Below are 19,006 nucleotides of genomic sequence, written 5' to 3'. Positions count from 1 at the left end.
ATCCTATGGTTATGGTCATGGTTACATCAGAATTAGGTTTTCTGCTTACATAAAAGTGAGTTCTAAAAATGCTTTAGAACTCACTTTTATGGCATATAATTTAGTGGTTAATTATTCCGTTTCCTATGAATATTTTGAACAAAGCTTCTGGAAGCTTAACACAACAAAACAAGTGTCAGAAGTTCACTAACGCTAATAACATTTGATGGTGATTAACATAAAAATTGATTTTAAAAGCAAGTTGGACGACAGTAGAAGTACTGACAATGTCGCCAACAAAAGCACTGAACTTGGAAATTTGATTTTACTTTTATTACCATTAGTAATATGTCTGAGTCCAGAGTGTTTTGTGAATCTGTTCACTTTGCTTTATGTTTGTGTCTATTTCATTCCTGGTGGTTAGGGTGTGTCACTCGTAATTTGCGGGTTCAAATCCACATATCACTTAATTTCCTTTCTATTTCAGCCGTGGGGGCGTAATAAAGTTTCAATACATTCCACTTTCTTTTGGTGGTGGATCGCGTTGACCAGCTGCCTTCTCTCTCATTCCAAAATTAAGGACCGTCCGCACAGAGAATCCTCATGTGGTTCTGCGCTAAATTTAAAAACAAACCAAACAATTTTGATTTTCGAGAGTAATTATGTAGTGAATGCTCACTTTTTTCTTGGTTATGTGAACTCGCAACGTTAAATTAAGCTATTTCTTTTTAAGCCCCTGTAAACCACTGGATACAGGTTTCACAGTCTAACTCTTCCACTGTTGAAAGAGAAGAGTATTTATTTTCAGCTGCTCATCATTGTTCGAATCTTAGATCAATAGACTTACAGTTTAGCAGGTTAACCTTTAGCTCATACTGTTCTCTAACAGGGGAAGACATCAGAATATATTCAAATAATCCATTGATGGTGGTTTGATATGAATCTACATAATATGGCAATGCGAAAAAACAAGAAATAAGTAAAAAATAATAACAATAATACACGCGAACATCTCCTCAGATAAGGATAACTATTAAAGTAGTCTTTATTTCACGGAAAAATACCCTAATAGAATAATTGTGTTCCAATAACTATTGACTATTGGGAGAACAACCTCTGTGGTAAATAAAGAATTAGAAAAAGAAATTATTTCAGTGATAAATCATATTTGTTAACAAATAAGGGCCCGGCATGGCCTAGCGCGTAAGGCGTGCGACTCGTAATCCGAGGGTCGCGGGTTCGCGCCCGCGTCGCGCTAAACATGCTCGCCCTCCCAGCCGTCGGGGTGTATAATGTGACGGTCAATCCCACTATTCGTTGGTAAAGAGTAGCCCAAGAGTTGGCGGTGGGTGGTGATGACTAGCTGCCTTCCCTCTAGTCTTACACTGCTAAATTAGGGACGGCTAGCACAGATAGCCCTCGAGTAGCTTTGTGCGAAATTTCCAAACAAACAAAACAAATAAGTACTCCAACAACAGATAACGCTGTTAACATTTTTTTTTCCAAGATTTAGGGACGAAGTTTTATTTAAAGCAAAAACGTTATCCGTCTTGAAAACAATATTTGCTATGTTGAAATGATTTAAACATCGATATGCTATAAACAATAAGTTGATTATATTCTATGTTTTCTGCTTACATTTCTAATACTGAACTTTTAACATGAAGATTGTCGAGATATTATACCGTGCCATCCACCTAATATAAAGAATTGAACGAAACCACAGCGTCGAACGCCCTAACCACCTAATGACGTTATTGAAAGATTCCCTCTTCCTTACAAATTGTTTTATATAAGTTAATAATTAACCAGTCTAAGCTTCTTATGTGTTATTATTCTGTGTCTGTCCATGCATTATATAATTAAAGACAACATCCTACGACCTTCCAATATTACCCTCGAGAACACCCAGGGGTTCGGGGAACCCAGGTTGGAAACAACTTCTACATTCTAACGTAATAAACAGGACTGTAGTATGTGAAATTATTCTACTTTGGCTTGCACATACAATACAACTAAAAGACTTTAATTATGAATTAAAAATTAATTGTTTTTACCTTTATAGTTGTAAGTGTAATACTTGGGAGAAGAGGGGTGGAAGTGATAAATATAAGAGTTTGTGGTAAAAAAGGTCACATAAGGAAAACATGCAGAAACGCAATTTTGTATTTAAAATTGGTTCAAACAATGAATTAAAGGACTGAATAAATAAGACACTATACTAATATAATACGACAGATGTCAATTTCCGGATTTACAAAAACGAAAATTAGAGTTTGGATTCCCCTCGAAAAAAACAGCAGATAGCCCCTTATCGCGTGGCTGTAAGAAAAACACACAAAGACAGCAACTTATATTAGCAAATTCACAAGCACTCTAGCAAATACTAACCAAAGAGACACCTGTTTTATCTTACTGGTAACTGGAAAATACAATTAAGAAAATAAAATCGGTTAAGCCTGTCAAAACATGAGCAGTTAGAAACCATTGACTACTTATAATACAGTGTGTTAGAACCTTAAGCACAGCTCACTTACAAATTACCTGAGCACTGCGGTAGAGTTGTGTCAAATGTACAGCTGATTATAGTGGTAATGGAAAGTGTCAAGTTACATTAAGTTTTCACAGTGTCAAATGTACAGTTGCTTACAGTGGTAATGCAAAGTGTCACCTAGCGGAAGACAAAAATAGCATTTATGAGCAAACGAAGTAGCGATTCGTATATTATGAGCTAGCTTGCGTTTGGGAAGAGAGGTTCTACAGTTCAGTATTATCATTAGCAATCTCTAAATTATGAAACTTGCAGCAACAGGAGGTTCACAGCTCAATCAATGGCAGCCCGTCTTACTGCTGTTGTTTAAACCGTAAGTGTCTCATCCACTACATTCATGGAAACATTTTTTCTACTTTTTGAAGAACTGTATAACTCTGAAATCTCGAGAGAAAACAGTGCATCATGGAAATGGGTTGAGATAAGGGAAATAATGGCTCTTTGATAACGGCATCGATTGGATCGACTGAATGTTATTAAATATTTTCAATATACGATGCAGAAAGAGCGAAACGTAAAGAGTTCATAAAATTAGAAGTCTTATCCCTGGGCCTTATATAATGACTTGGAAAAGCTAATGGCTTGCTTCTCTTCATATGATTATAACTGACTTTAAAAGTTGTGACAACTTTAAACTACTAGCACTAAATAGAAAACCGTGTGTGAGTGTGGGTGTTTTTCTTATAGCAAAGCCACATCGGGCTACCTGCTCAGCCAACCAAAAGGACTCGAACCCCTTATTTTAGCTTTGTAAATCCGGAGACATCTCAGAAAAGCTATTTGCTTGCTTCTGTTTATATGATTATAAACATTTAAAGTACTAGCATCGTAACAATTGTCGTAGGCTGTTATACCTGAAGAAAAGAATGTCCTGTCAATCAAATCTTATTTCTGTGATAAAATATTTTTATTTGTTTTTCTCTTTCTTTCTACTTGTCATATATATCGGTATTTTTATTTTCCATGCCTTTGTTAATTATATTTGTAGTAGATTTGTATATCAGTTTGCCTTTTGGGGTTTAACTAAAGCTTAAAAGCTTATGACGCTATTATTCGAGGTTCCACACATGCCACGGATACAGTAAAGGCAGAGTATTTTGCAGCTTTGCGCTAAAACAAATCAAACAGATACACACCGACCAGTCTATCCTATTTACAATGCTATGTCATTGAATGTAACTAGTTTTAATACAAAGTGAGTGTAGTTACTTGTCAATCATGTTAGGCTAAAATTATTAGGCTAAAATCAGGGGTTCAATTTTCTTCGGTGGACGCAACAGATAGCCTGTTGTGGCTTTGCTATAAGAAAATACGTTCACTAAAATAATTCTCCAGGAGTTAAATCAAACAGTTTGAGACTACAATTTACTACCGTTTCTACGTTAATTGGCTATTTATGCGGAGGTGTTTTGATACTTGAGGACTAACTTCGCCTTAAAATTACTAGTGATATAAGTTCAATTAGTAGCACGCAGCTACAGATGAGAGCTAAAACAAGGGACCTTTAAAAGCCTAGATATTTGGTTCATGACATATTCCGGTCCATACGATAGTTCAATGTTTTAATAGGTCACTTTATCATTGAGGGTTTATATGACACGTCTCTACCAGGAAGAAGGTTTGCATCAAGAGAATGTTAAACCATGTAGAGCCAAATACACAACATTTCGAAAAAGATAACCTTCAGTGTTTTCTATGAGAGTAGAGGATTTCTTACAACAGAGCGTTTAGAACAATGGCATACAGGGCTTCAAAACTACAATGTGATCCAAACATCCTCACCTGTAAAGTGTAGGCTGTGGATACAAAAAAGAAGCTTTTGACCTAAAACAAATCATTGCGATAAAGGTGGGCACATCTCATGGTACATTTAAAGAGTGAATAAGCCAGGATTAGAAGCTTATAAACGTACAATAGTTTCAGTTATATCTCTGTATCAGTCATTATTTTCACGAGAAGGATGGCAGAGAAACTAGAATCACAAGTACCTGTGATACCTCCCCGCGAAAATACAATGACATATTGTGCATTTAACCGGCTAAGTCGTGGCTTTGTGGGTTGACGTCCATGGATCGTTTCTTCAAGTTGTGTGGTTTAAAAGTAGCTTCGCATGACCATAGTAATCAGACTAAATCGACGATGGAATAAAAGTTTCAGGAGCAGCATGAGTGTTTGTTTGTTTTGAAATTTCGCACAAAGCTACTCGAGGGCTATCTGTGCTAGCCGTCCCTAATTTAGTAGTGTAAGACTAGAGGGAAGGCAGCTAGTCATCACCACCCACTGCCAACTCTTGGGCTACTCTTTTACCAACGAATAGTGGGATTGACCGTAACATTATAACGCCCCCACGGCTGAGAGGGCGAGCGTGTTTAGCGCGACGCGGGCGCGAACCCGCGACCCTCAGATTACGAGTCGCACGCCTTACGCGCTTGGCCATGCCAGGCCAGCATAAGATGTAAAATGTCCTTTTTGTAAAATGCGATTAACCCTCAACGAAACAGTTTTCTTGTTATACACAGTGTTGAAGCTAATTTCTATCATTTAGTAACAAAATTATTTTTGTATACTTGTTAAGGTTTCCTGTGGCGACAGCTAAAGTATCTTAGAGGAAAACTTTCTCTCTTTACCTGAAATATAATATGAATGTAAAAGACAGATGACACAAAACAAACTTTATGACTGGCCTAATGTGAAAGATAATTTAATTTCTATTTCAATTTCATTTATATTTTATCTATCACGTGACTTAGAGATCCAGCAAAGTGTTCATCTGACTGCAAATTCGGATAAAACTATTAATTGATCGATGGTTTCTGTTTACGTCATCACTCAGCTCTCAGGTTTTGTTCCTATCTGATAATATTCATTATTATAAATAATCATTATTCTTTCTTTCTTTTAATTTTTTCTGGAATGTTATTAACTGATGAACATGATTCAATTAGATAACTTTTAACTGCTTTGTGTATTTATATACAGATCTGTTGTTATTTTTTAACACTATTCAACTTTTATCTCCCGTTGCTTGTACTTACCAGCTATTTCAGATGGTTTTTACGCCTCCTATTTCCAAACTTATACCATACGTTGTATAATCAGAGTGTGAACCATGAAATGCAATTTGAATTGGCTACACGAGCCACTTGATTGTGTTCTATTTTAATCTTGTATCTTCAGTGTACCTTCAGTTTTGGAGATCAGTGATATATGTGTTCTGGAAAGACAGTAGCAAACTTTCGGTAATGATGGGTAATGTTACAACAAACTTTCCTTCTGGCTGCAGTTAACTGTAGATATTATTCTTAACTCGTTGTTCTATATTAGTATAACTACTTTAATATCACGTCATTTGTCGACTTTGTTTATATAGTTGTACCTTCTTAAAAAACTTTTTCGTCTTTGTTCAGTCGTATCTCTGTAACTAGAGGAATTTAGATTTTAAATTAATGACAGTTGTGTATATTTCCTACAAGTAAGATCAAACTTTAATTTTAAGCCCATATAATCTTATTATTTATTACTTTAAACTCTGTATCATATCTTTTCAGTTCATTATTTCGGGATGCGAGAATCGTTTAGAAACTTTAATTCAAATAGGTCACTAAAGGTCACAATAAAACACCTTGAAGTTTTCTTTTTCGTCTCTAAACCAGATTACCCTTCGTCTCTCAAACAACAACAGAAAACATATAAATAATTTGATACAAGAATACTACACGGTCCTTTTCTTCAGATGTGACTATGTTTTTTTGGTTGTTTTTTTCTTCTGCAGCTAATAGTGAATTAGAGTTAAAATGTTATATTAATTTACATTCCAGGTGTACCCAGATCCAAACACAGAGGATACTGTGATGGGTTCGCTTGTTTACTGTATACGCCATATGAAGGGTTGTAAGTGGATGGACAAACTTAAAATATTACAGATAAGGCCTGGTGAGAAAAAGAATTCACTTCTAGGCTTAGTAATTTTATTTTTTTACTTTAAATATGAGGTAAAAAAGAAATCATTGAGAAAACCTAGGAACTTCACATCAAAACATTTTCAAGATGTTATGTTAAAAATTTAAGAAGTTTGCAAAAAATGTTCCAAATGAATAATAGGTTAACAACAGCTTTTCAGATGACTGGCCAAGAGGCAAACAAAAATATTTTAATAAAATAGTTAAAGGGTGTGTTAAAACATTTCCAATAATTGGTCAAAAGCTTCGCGAAAACATTCCAACTGATTGGTCAAAATGCGTGTTGATATATTTTCAATTATTTATCAAGAAACGTGTAAAAATGTTTTAAATGATTGGTTAATAGATGTCAAAACATCATAAACAGGTGACTTTCACCAATTAATCAATGTTCAGTTTTATTTTGTTCTTCAAGCTTCGAATCTTAATATCGCTCGCAATTGGTGAAAGGAGAATTATAATTATATATGCAACAAAATTTTTACTTTTTTTATGTTCCTGGGCTGAAAGTGTTATTTCCCAATTGCTTATGCCTCAAGTATATGGAAAATACCTATTCTTCTCTATTTTACTTTTCAAACTTTACCTTTGTGACGTGGGTAATAAAAGTTTCAAATTTACCCATTTTCCAGAACATTTAAGGTAGATTCAGTGCTGAGTAGCCGATAGAGAATTTGTAGAACTTACAAAAATTTTCAAGAGCTTTCTAGGATGTTGTAGAACTTACGAGAAATTTCAAGAACCTTTTCGAATTTTCTAGAACTTTCAATAGTAATATATATATAGACAGGGGCCCACCACTTCAGTTTAGTTATAGCTCCCTTTTGCTTGCCTGTCGGGTATCAAGACAAATCCTGGACACTTCATTTTACTTTGGAGCACTGCTGAAAACCTCTAGAAGGTAAAACGGACAATTTTTGCTTGCTTAAATGGTAAGATTTTATATTACACAAATTTTAGACATTCTAAAATTTAAATATATTTTAATTTATGTTTAAAAAATTTGCAATGGTATAGAAAAATATCTCATATAACTTATTTTGTTACACATTAATTGTGGATGAAATAAATTTATTCTTCATAAAAACAATTGTATTTTGCTCTTCTGCATGATGGTACAGAGGGGAAAAAGAGAGCAATGAAGATCGCTATTCCAAGAATTTGACGTAAACCCACTGACTATTCAAGCAATTGCTACTTCAGCGTGGTGAACCCTTCCAGACGTCGATTTGGCAAGAATGCATCTGCTATCATACTTCCGGACCTTCCATCATCCATCGCCCTACTGTTACACTGCCCTGAGCACCCAGTACCCACTCCGCCAGAGAGAAAGCAGCATCCTTGGAAAAAAAACAGCAAATTAGAAGAGTAGGTAGACGTTGAAGATCCTGATTACAATTTCAAAGGTGCAGCTGGTGAGAAAATCACATGCTATCCCAACCAAAGAGACCCAATGATTTGATCACAGATTTTGGTGTAACAAAGTCGAATGCCAAGCTTTTGACACCTAGGCTTAAGGAGTGGCTATTTTAGATGAAAGTCGCAAGACACCGACATTTTTCAAGCTTCTTCACTCGTGAAGATGGGCTCTGCTTCTGTTACAATGTATACGATTTGTGCGAGGCAATTGGAATTGCCTGTAACCCTAACAAATGGCGCATCTGCATCGATAGGTCATCCACAAGCTTGAAAACTGTGCTTCTCCATAATTGGAATAACTATCCATCTCTTCCCCTGGCTCATTCGGTGCACCTAAAAGAGGAAGACGAGCGCTTTCACCAAGACATACTGGACTTTGAACGCCGCTACCAAGGAGCTTATAACGAACATATGATAAGAGACTATATTTGGAAGCTGATACGTGAAAGTGATTTACGTTACAGTCGTAAATCTCGAAACTCTACTTACTTCTAAATATTTTTGGTCCTTTTTGTAATACTTCAGTATAAATACATGTAAATCTTGATTCCTATGTTGCTTTATTCAGACCTTATGTAAATGAAAATGTGCAAATTTGCCCGTTTTTACAAAGAAAATAGGTTAATTTCTAAATTTTATTATCCAGGTCACAAAAGTAAAGTTTGAAGGGGAATAATGGCCATTTTCTGCACTTTTACAACATAAGCAATTAAGAAATAACACATATTATCCAAGAACAAAATTTGTGTTACATAGTCGGACCTAGCTCGTAGAGCACTTACTAAGTGCACTTAACGTTCTGAGTTCAAACTGTTGTGATTGGCTGCATCTTTGTCAATTCCGCTTTTGCATATTCCAAGAGCAGGGTTGAAGTAGTTACATTAGTTTCTCAAAACATCTCATCCAGAAATAAAGGACTTCAATGCTACGTAAGTTTTGGCGTTTCAACATCGCTTAGTGAGACAAAGATATGATGTAGTCGTATTAGCAACGCAAGAGCTCTAAAATCTCTTACCAGTTACAATAAATCCTTTTTTTTTTAAATCCATATACATATTATTATGGCACAAGTACAAACGTCAAAAACAAAATGAGTAGATAGTATCCCAAGTGCAAAGAAATAATGAAATAAAGTCAGAAACAGTATTCCTGTGTAGCACATTCTACGGCAAGTTCTTATTTGAACTTATTAAATTGAACTGTTTTCAAGCACTTTGTAAATTTTGACTGAAGTAGCTACATGATATTCGACTGTTTTTCACCACGGTAACAATATCAAGAGTGTAGAAACGGAGGATTAATTATGCAAGTTAAATATTATACCTTCATTTGTACTGCAGATAAAAAAACCAAGAGTAAGTTGTTCTGTTGACAATATACAAGAAATGTTTAGTTAGTCAGTTCAGAAAGTGTTTATGCTAAAACAACCCATCTTATAAAGTCTTTTTTTTTTTTACATTTCATGCGAAATATCGTTGTTAAGCCTTAAGCCATTTTTGATTACAACAACTTTAACATGTTTAACTTACAAAGATGTCTTCATAAATCATCAACTTTATGATTCAAAAGATCGATTGTACCCCACAGTTCCAGTATAAGTCAGGCCCGGCATGACCAGGTGGGTTAAGGCACGAAACATGGGTTAAGGAGGCAGATTTTTTTCTGAGGTAATCTAGTTTTGTAAACCTCTAACGCTAAAAATTTAATTTCGATAACAGTGGTGGACACTGTGTATATAGCTAATTGTGTATATATGTATTTTTTTTAAACAAACTTACTTTCTTTTATTTCTTTTAATTTTTGATATAAGTAGATAGTTTGTTTTATATCCACTAATTATTTCAGTTGGCTTAGAAATGTTACCCGCTCTGAATTTTCAAGTACACAATATTGTGCGCAGGCCCGGCATGGCCTAGCGCGTAAGGCGTGCAACTCGTAATCCGAGGGTTGCGGGTTCGCGCCCGCGTCGCGCTAAACATGCTCGCCCTCCCAGCCGTCGGGGTGTATAATGTTACGGTCAATCCCACTATTCGTTGGTAAAGAGTAGCCCAAGAGTTGGCGGTGGGTGGTGATGACTAGCTGCCTTCCCTCTAGTCTTACACTGCTAAATTAGGGACGGCTAGCACAGATAGCCCTCGAGTAGCTTTGTGCGAAATTTCCAAACAAACAAAACACAATATTGTTAAAAATAGAGATCCGAATTAGCAAAACGCTAAATGATATTTTTTTTACCAGATAACTAAACTTATGGTGTTTAAGGTTCCATTGTTGTATATAACCATTTATGATACGGACAAGTCTCAGATTTATTATGTTACGTACGTTACGTATTACGATTTCAAATAACCGGAAATTTAATTTTAATTCAGAAGTTAATAAATGTTAATATGTATTAAACTTATGATATTTGCCAACAATATTTACACACACAGATTTCTTTTCCAACACAAACATGTTTTAATATATAAACAAAAACACAATACAGTTTATTGTAAGGGTTATTAGTAACAGTTTTATAAATGATGGTTTATTTACAAGAGTTGTACAAACTTACGAACAATACTGAGTCTTATAACTGGTATAGAACTGAATATTTTATTGACGATCTCGGTTCACGACAAGCAAATTAATTCTGAGTTGATATTGTGACACCTCCCTTAAGCAAGCTAGCTTGATTGGCCTCACACCGCCGACTTTATCCGAAAGAAATATTCAATTTACCCGTAGAAATACTATCGTCCGATGTTAATACATTGAAGTTAAACAGTTTGTTTGAAATCTGTAAACATTCCTGGTCAAATTTCTATAGTTTTCCGATTAATAGCGAAGATAGGTCTCGTGTATTTTTACATGGAACTCAAAAACAAACAGTTTACACATCTAGCAAACAGAACTTCACCAGATGAACCATATTCCTCACGTTTATCATTTTCACTCACCGAAGAATTATCAGTAGAAACAGTTACTTATTCATAAGATCCCCGTCGGATCCCACAAATGTCTGAGATAAATCTATCATGTCTTCTTCTGAACACGTGTCTAACATATCATTTTGACTTGATTTCTTTGCCTAAGTTTGAGTCACAGCTCACGAGGGAAACACTTCTGGATTCTTTCCAAAAACATTATCCTCAAATGAAACAGTGATCAGCTTCATAACCACATCCGGTTCTTTAAAACGACTTTCCCCCAGTCAATTGTTACCCTTCAACATTGATAAACCCTGAATTGGCAGGGTAGATCTTACTCAACGACAATTGGTTTTCAATAGGTGTGATGTTAAATAAATGTTACGAGAGGAATGTTAATAAAACCATCCTCAATACCCTGGCGAATAACTAATTTACCAATGGCAGAACTTGAATATAACAACAATTATTGAGTCCTCATAGTATCACGTAGAACACGTATGGGTATAGAATTAGCAGTCCCATTTGTAAAAAAAACACACAGAAGAAACAAACACAAAAGGCCTAAATACCTCTCTGAATACATTAGACTTTTTATCAGGGACTAAATCAACAACATTGTTCATATGTTGACACAACCATAGTGTGTGCTGCCTTCTTTCTTTTCACCTTCTATTTATCGGACGCAGCATGACAAGTTTTGTTAAAATTGGCCGATAGGTCTTGATGATTTTGAGGAGCTGGAATTATTAGAAAAATCTTCAATTTTAGTATTTCTTGCGCTCAAGTATCTTCCATAAACTTATAGAATAGACGGGACTCGTGCAATACGCATCCCATAATATAGAGTACCTGATAATATAAGAATATTAGTATTTTTGTTATTTTCTTTTTAGTTCTAGCTATTAGTTCTGCCTAATATTTCTAGATAACGTTTTTGTTCAAACGTCAATTAGAAAATACATTTCAATAATATTTGTAATTGTACTTAGGACAGCATGAAAATTTGTTATGTCTCTTGAATTGATGATGTAGAGTAGAGTGTTTTAGGTTATTTAAAAGTTACCTCTATTATATCGACTGCAAATATTTGAAAATCCTCGAAGAATACATGGAAGCTCATTTGAAGGAACACTAGCGATCCGTAATGTTTTCTGTGTTTTCACTTTTAGAAATATGCGTTGCAAACTCATTGTCATTTTAATTCTGACATTCTTTAGTCTGAGGTATTCAAGCCAAACCTAATTTAGTTAGGACTAAAATTTAAAGTTTGCTCTTGAATGTATGGGATTCAGTCAGGATAGACTATAAAGTATGCATAAAACTCATAACCCAAGAAGTTCTATAAGACGGAAATGTGACAACAGTAAGTTTTAAATAATTCTTCATAACAACGTCTTGTAACTGATGAAAACTCATTTAACGGAGCTACGAATCTTTTACGCACTTGGTGACGCCTCTGGAGCCTGGTAACAGAACACATAATACAGCAAAAACTAATGTTTATGTAAGTAAAAAATAACAAATTAATAACTAAACAGTATTGCAAATGGAAATACTAGTGTAATCCAAAATAAATAGGCTTAATTTATTTCCAAGTTGTTTGTTTGTTTTGGAATTTTGCACAAAGCTACTCGAGGGCTATCTGTGCTAGTCATCCCTAATTTAGCGGTATAAGACTCGAGGAAAGGCAGCTTGTCATCACCACCGCCAACTCTTGGTCTATTCTTTTACCAACGAATAGTGGGATTGACCGTCACATTATAACGCCCCCCACGGCTGAAAGGGCGAACATGTTTGACGCGACGCGGATGCGAACCCGTGACCCTCAGATGACGAGTCGCACGCCTTAACACGCTTGGCCCTGCCGGGCTATTTCCAAGTTGAAAGTTTGTTCTATTTTTCTTACATATATTAGACTCTAGATCACCTAAGCAGGAAAAATAATTTACATACTACCTATTTTATATTAAGTGATGAGGTAATTGGACACCCCTGGTTTGCTTTTAATATAAACAGTTTTTTAAGAATGTTTTGTTTAACCTTTATTATCCGTAAGATCGTAACAAGTATATGAGAAATTATCTGTGATTACAACAAACGTGACAGCAACTCAATAATGAAACATATTTCTTGATAACTGATCTTTTAGGACCACACGAGTAGCTGCCAGTATGAGCCAGTATTTTGTGAGAATAAATGTGAACTAAAGATTCTGCGAAGATTTGTTACTACTCACCAATTGAATGAATGCGCCAAGAGGCTGGTGGCGTGTCGATATTGCCAGAATAAGTTTGTTTATGATACATTACAGGTTAGATTAAAAAAAAATTCTTTGTGGTCTAGAACATTTACTAAACTTGTCATTAAATTATTTTTGTGTGTATTAATGTTATTAAAATAACATGGCACTTTGTAGTTCTGCATTATTTATGTCGATCCATTTTTTGTACTCACAAATAAGTTTCTTTCAGATGAAAATTTCGAACCTACTTACGTAGGCCTACAACAATCCGATTAGCTGTCGCATCACGTTTTACACCACGCAATTAATTTTCATTTACTTAATTTTGATCTGGCAAATTTATGATTTAAATTCTAAATTTTAAGAGAAATCGACTGTAAAGGATAACTAATATAAATCTTATTGTTAAATTTCTAAGTAAAGTATTTCATTCGGTAGTCGAGGGCAGACAGTGACATCGTAGATATTAAGGGTTAAACGAAAATTGCCCAAGTAAAATATCCTTCAAATTACTCAACTACGCCGCTGGAATATATTAAATTGAGAAACATTTCTGTTACATACAAAAGTTGCACTTTTAAATATTTAAAATTAAAAACCTATTAACTTGAAAATGTTTTCTTATTGAAACACAAATTGTTTCACTGATTCGTAAGAAATATTTCATTGTTTTAATTGATGAAACATTTGAAAATTGAACCTTCTCTACAGTGTAGGGCTGTGGTCTCTGTCTGAGTATTATATTTTATTATCATATGTGTCCGATAATTATGTTTTTATTTTTTAAAGAAAAAGCTTAAATTAAGATGTATTTTGTGTCAACAGACAAACACATATTCATTTTATTTTCCAGGTATTATATTAATAAAGTAGAAACTAAAGTGTTCATAATAAATTCATATAAAACTCCTGTTATCTACAAAGAATAGCAGTTTTAATTTGAAAGACTTTCCACGTTTGGCAGCTATTTTCTTGTCATTTGAATTACATATTAATCTCAACTAGAGAATTGTATAGCTCGCAACTATTTTTACATATCAATAATTTCTGATTCTATATAGAAGTACTGTGTAGCTAACAGTGTGTTTTTTACGTCTCAATACACTCCGATTCTAGGAAAAAGTAGTATTTGGTCGACAATGTGTTTTTGCATCTCAACAATCTCTGATTTTGGATTGAAGTATTATATAGTATCATAAAGTACGAGTAAAAAAAACTGTTTGCTGACTAACGAATTAAATTTAAGAAGGGGAAAGATTGACTGTCAGAGGCCGAAAGTATTGTTAACAACGAATGCACCGCTACCTAGTGACCTGGCATGGCCAAGTAGTTAGGGCGCTCAAGTCGCAATCTCAGGGTTGCGGGTTCAAATCACCGTCACATTAAAGACGCTAGACCCTTGGCGGTGGGTGGTGATGACTATCTTTCTTCCCTCTTGCCTTAAACTGCTAAAATTGAGGACGGCTGGCAAAGATAGCCCTCGTGTAGCTTTGCGCGAAATTCAAAAACAACAATAACACCCCATCCCCAGTGGCACAACAATATGTTTGCAGACTTATAACGCCAGAAACCGGTGTTTTATATCCGTGATAGGCAGAGCACAGACAGATGCTTAACTACAAATAAAGCGATGGTACTCAATTGAAAAATAATGAATTTTAATATTTATTAGTAGTTAAATAACTGTACTAATGGTTTAAAAAAACCCACGAAGAAACTATTTCTTACAAAGTTTTACAGTAATGGTTTAGTTGATCTTTAGTTTCTCTTTAAGTACACAACTAACTGTGATAGGAACTTAATATTATTTAACTTTATATATGCAAAAACGGCTCGTTTGGGTTGAGAAAATATTTTACATAGAAGAGCGAACAACGTTTCGACCTTCTATGTAAAATATTTTCTCAACCCAAACGAGCCGTTTTTGCATATATATTTCTCTCTACAAGTGGGTTTTCTCGACATCACTGATTATTTAACTTTCTTCCAGAGAAAGTATCTCACGGACAAGTAAAGTTTTTTGTTGCTTAACGTGTTAAGTAGCTTTACAACGGAACAGCTTTTTGTAATGTTGTGAAACTGCAATGAGTTTTGGAAAGAATGTTTATAATAATTACACCATTGTTAACGATACAAACGGTAGATACTGAGATATGTTTGTGTCATTGTGATATTTATATTTACAGAACCACACAACCAAATGTCCCAGATGCCATGTCCTAACCACTGTGAATCATCGAAGGTCCCCAGAGAAGATATGAAAGTCCATCTGAATTACCACTGTCCATCTGTAGCACTTTATTGTGTTTTCAGAGATATGGGTTGCAAGTTCAAGGTGAAGTTTATTGGAGCATCCTTTTGAAAGTCGTAAATGAACTAACTGAAGTATTGAACATGTATTGAAACAAATGAATTATTTTTAACTCCAGGAGAAACAACTGCCCAACTTTCAGATAATTTAGACATTTTTGAAGAGCAGTAAACAAAGTCAAAATATATACATCTGGAGTTACAGGCCTCTGTTTTTGATTTGGTACACAGTAAATTATATTATTATTTCACATATTCGATGTTTGAAATTAAATCAAGACTGAAAGTATTATTTTTAATAGCGAATGAGACGACCATATTTCTAAAAATGTAATTGAGCCTTTATCTGTATTTGACCTTGATTTTACACAATTTTTGATGTACTGTTAGTTTGTTCGCTTTTGTAGTTTATTTAAATTGTCTTTCTAAATTTAAAACTGAGAACCATCGTTTACCACATTTGCAAAAAGGTTTCAGTAATATTTAACAATGTTAAAATAGATTCAAATTAAATCGCAGCACTATGAAATAGTTATACTGTGACAGTCAATCCTACTATTCGTTGGTAAAAGAGTTGCCCAAGAGTAGTTGGTGATGAATAGCTGCTTTCCCTCTAGTCTTACACTTCTAAATTAGGAATAACTAGTTTTGCAGAGAAATTAATAAAAACAACAAAACAAATGCTATGAAATATTAACTTTTCGGTCATTTTTTATCAACTCATTATAAAAAAGTAGAAACTTTTAGTGTTGTATATTAGTTCATATGTGTTTGTGTTGATTTTTATTACTTATACTTACAATATTAGCCTGGCATGGCCGAGCGCGTTAAGGCATGCGCTCGTAATCTGAGGGTCGCAGGTTCGCATCCGAGTCGCGCTAAACATACTCACTCTCTCAGCCGTGGGGGCGTTATAATGTGACGGTCAATCCCAGTATTCGTTGGTAAAAGAGTAGCACAAAAGTTGGCTGTGGGTGGTAATGACTAGCTGCCTTCCCTGTAGTCTTACACTGCTGTTAAATTAGGGACGGCTAGCACAGATAACCCTCGAGTAGCTTTGTGCGAAATTCCAAAACAAACAAAGTTGCAATATTTTTTGTATCATCGGATCTTTTTTAAATCTGCTGTATTGAACTTATATTACAGATTATGAACATAAATTTTGGCGTTTAATAGACTATCACAAATAATTAAATTTGTAAGATGTTATTATTATTATTGTTTTGCTAGAATGTTCTAGAACCCTCAAGAAATGTCCAGGTAGTTAGTGTGCTATTCCTAATCTGAGGGTCGCGAGTTTAATCCTTATCACACCAAACATGCTTGGCCTTTTAGCCGTGAAGGTGTTATATTGCACGGTCAATCCCACTATTTGTTGGTAGATAGAGTTGTACCGGAGTTGGCGTTGAGTGGTAATGACTAACTGCTTTTTTTCTTTTCTTACACTGCTATCTTAGGGATAGCTAACGCAGACAGATCTCGTGTAGCTTTGAGCTAAATTAATAAACAAATAAACCCACGAGAAACACACCAGTAGTATATAAACTATTAAAAGGACCCACGACGTGTGATTTGTGAATAGTTTTTGTGCATGCACTTTGACATTATTTTTTCTTTTCAATATTATTTATTCGTCGCTACCACATCTTCAGGTTGTACAAATGACTAAACATATTTTGTTCTATTTTGTAGAAACTTTTATCTAAGTAAGTGTTTTATTTTCCTTTCCGATTTGTAAAAAATCCTTGTGTGATATAAAAGAAAAAATATTATTTCCAAAATCTGCGTAACTGATTTATGAAAAATTCCTTATTAAAACCAAAATAAATTTTATGAAGTTTAAATGTGCAGAATACATGTTCTAAACAACATCAGAAATAACTCCACTTTCATTGATAAACTAATATAAACTGTTTATGTTGAATTAGTATTAACAAAAAAAAAATAAAGTGACGTGTTTTTTTTCTCTAACGTTAGGGTTCACGTTTTGCTCTGGAGCTACACATGGAGTCAAGTACCAACCTTCACGTCGACCTGATGAGTGATTTTGCCTTGAAGCAACAACACCAGATCACTTCACTTCGAAATGCGTTTCAGGACCTTACACTTAATAATACATTTGATATTCTGCTATGGGTGGTTAGTGATTACATCCAGAAGATATCAGAAGCCAAATCCAGAAAGAGCTACGAGTTAAGTAGTTCCCCGTTTTAGATTAGCCAGTATGGTTACAAACTGATGGCAACTCTTTTCCTGAACGGCAACGGAGCAAGAGAAGGTAGTCACTTGTCTGTGTATATAAAGATTTTGCCCGGAGGGTATAATTCAATCCTTTCTTGGCCCTTTTCACACACTGTTTCTTTTACACTTCCTGATCAGTTGCCGCCTCTCCAGAAAACGCCCGTCACATTGTCGAAAGTTTCGTGCCAGACCCTTCCTTGAAAAACTTTCAGCGGCCAAGTAAAGAACCAGACAGTTTAGGCTATGGTTTTCCGAGATTTGTTTCCATGAAACTCTGAAGAAGCTCAACTATGTAAAAGACAACACATATTTTATCAAGGTGAAAGGAAACTCTAGTAAAATCGCATTTGGAATAGCATTTGGAATTGCATAGTATTTGGAAGTCATGTTAAGCTTAATTTAATACATTTTGAGTGTTACGACTGATAAACTCACTGTTAGTTTAAAATAGTATAACGTGTAGATTCGTTGGTTATTGTTTTTTTGTAATGCTCACAGAAGCTAAATGAACATTTGTTTTCCTCGAAACAGAATACAAGAGCTAAGACATAAAAGTAAGTTCAGTCTGTGATGTCAACCGAATAAAAATATCTAATCATGCTACAGAAAGTAGGTTTTTTCGTCAACTAATATATTTTACTATAGGAAATTATTTTCATTTTGTACCATAAGTCTTATGGAACTTCTTTGGTACCACTAAGTCTTAATAGTATAGTGAGTGACTACTACGTCAGAATTATCGGTATTATAAATTACTATTTGATAGTAGTTGGTTTCTCAGTAAGTATTTGTTTCTGCTAGGGAAAAAGAAAAAAGAGGGTAACAATAGAACTATATAAAATGTCATGACATAGATATGTTCTGTTGTTAAATATTTTACTCATAAAAATTCGACAATTCTGTGTTTATCTAAACAAAAGACGCATAACTGGTATGATGTGAACAGTTTAGTCCTGAAGTAATATTTTTTCACCGTTGAAAATAAATAAAGTTACATGTTGTATTTTACTACTGTTGATTATGTGCATATATATTTTGAAATGCTAAATAGATCTTGTGTTTTTATGCTTGTGATAATTGGGTGAAGTTTTTATGAACTATCATATATAATTACAAGGAATTTTATAAAACGTCGCATCTTTAGGATCCTCTCTCCTTTAGTTTTGCACCCTTTAATATGATAACATTTCACTAGCTTATTTCTCTCCACACATGCCATATTCATGTTAGACTTAATTTATATGTATCCCTTGAAAGTATGAGGGAGAAGCCTCATTGACACTTCTGGTGACAACATATATCGTTGACGATATGGTTTAAATATCGCTCAAACCAAACAATGAAAGACTAGAAGGAAGCCGCCAAGTCATAACGATAGTTGAAGAGATGCTGA

The 19,006-nt window shown here is 34.6% G+C and overlaps 1 pseudogene; it reads left to right on the top strand.

The window, feature by feature from the left end:
• The window catches only part of LOC143236201 (TNF receptor-associated factor 4-like), a 56,269-nt pseudogene extending 38,283 nt beyond the window's left edge, over positions 1 to 17,986 (top strand).
• The last annotated feature ends 1,020 nt before the right edge of the window (positions 17,987 to 19,006 follow it).

Source organism: Tachypleus tridentatus, chromosome 13 (assembly GCF_004210375.1).
Source record: "Tachypleus tridentatus isolate NWPU-2018 chromosome 13, ASM421037v1, whole genome shotgun sequence".
Taxonomy (NCBI): domain Eukaryota; kingdom Metazoa; phylum Arthropoda; class Merostomata; order Xiphosura; family Limulidae; genus Tachypleus; species Tachypleus tridentatus.
The sequence above is the reverse complement of the archived record's forward strand: the minus strand, read 5'-3'. Positions and strand labels throughout refer to the sequence as shown.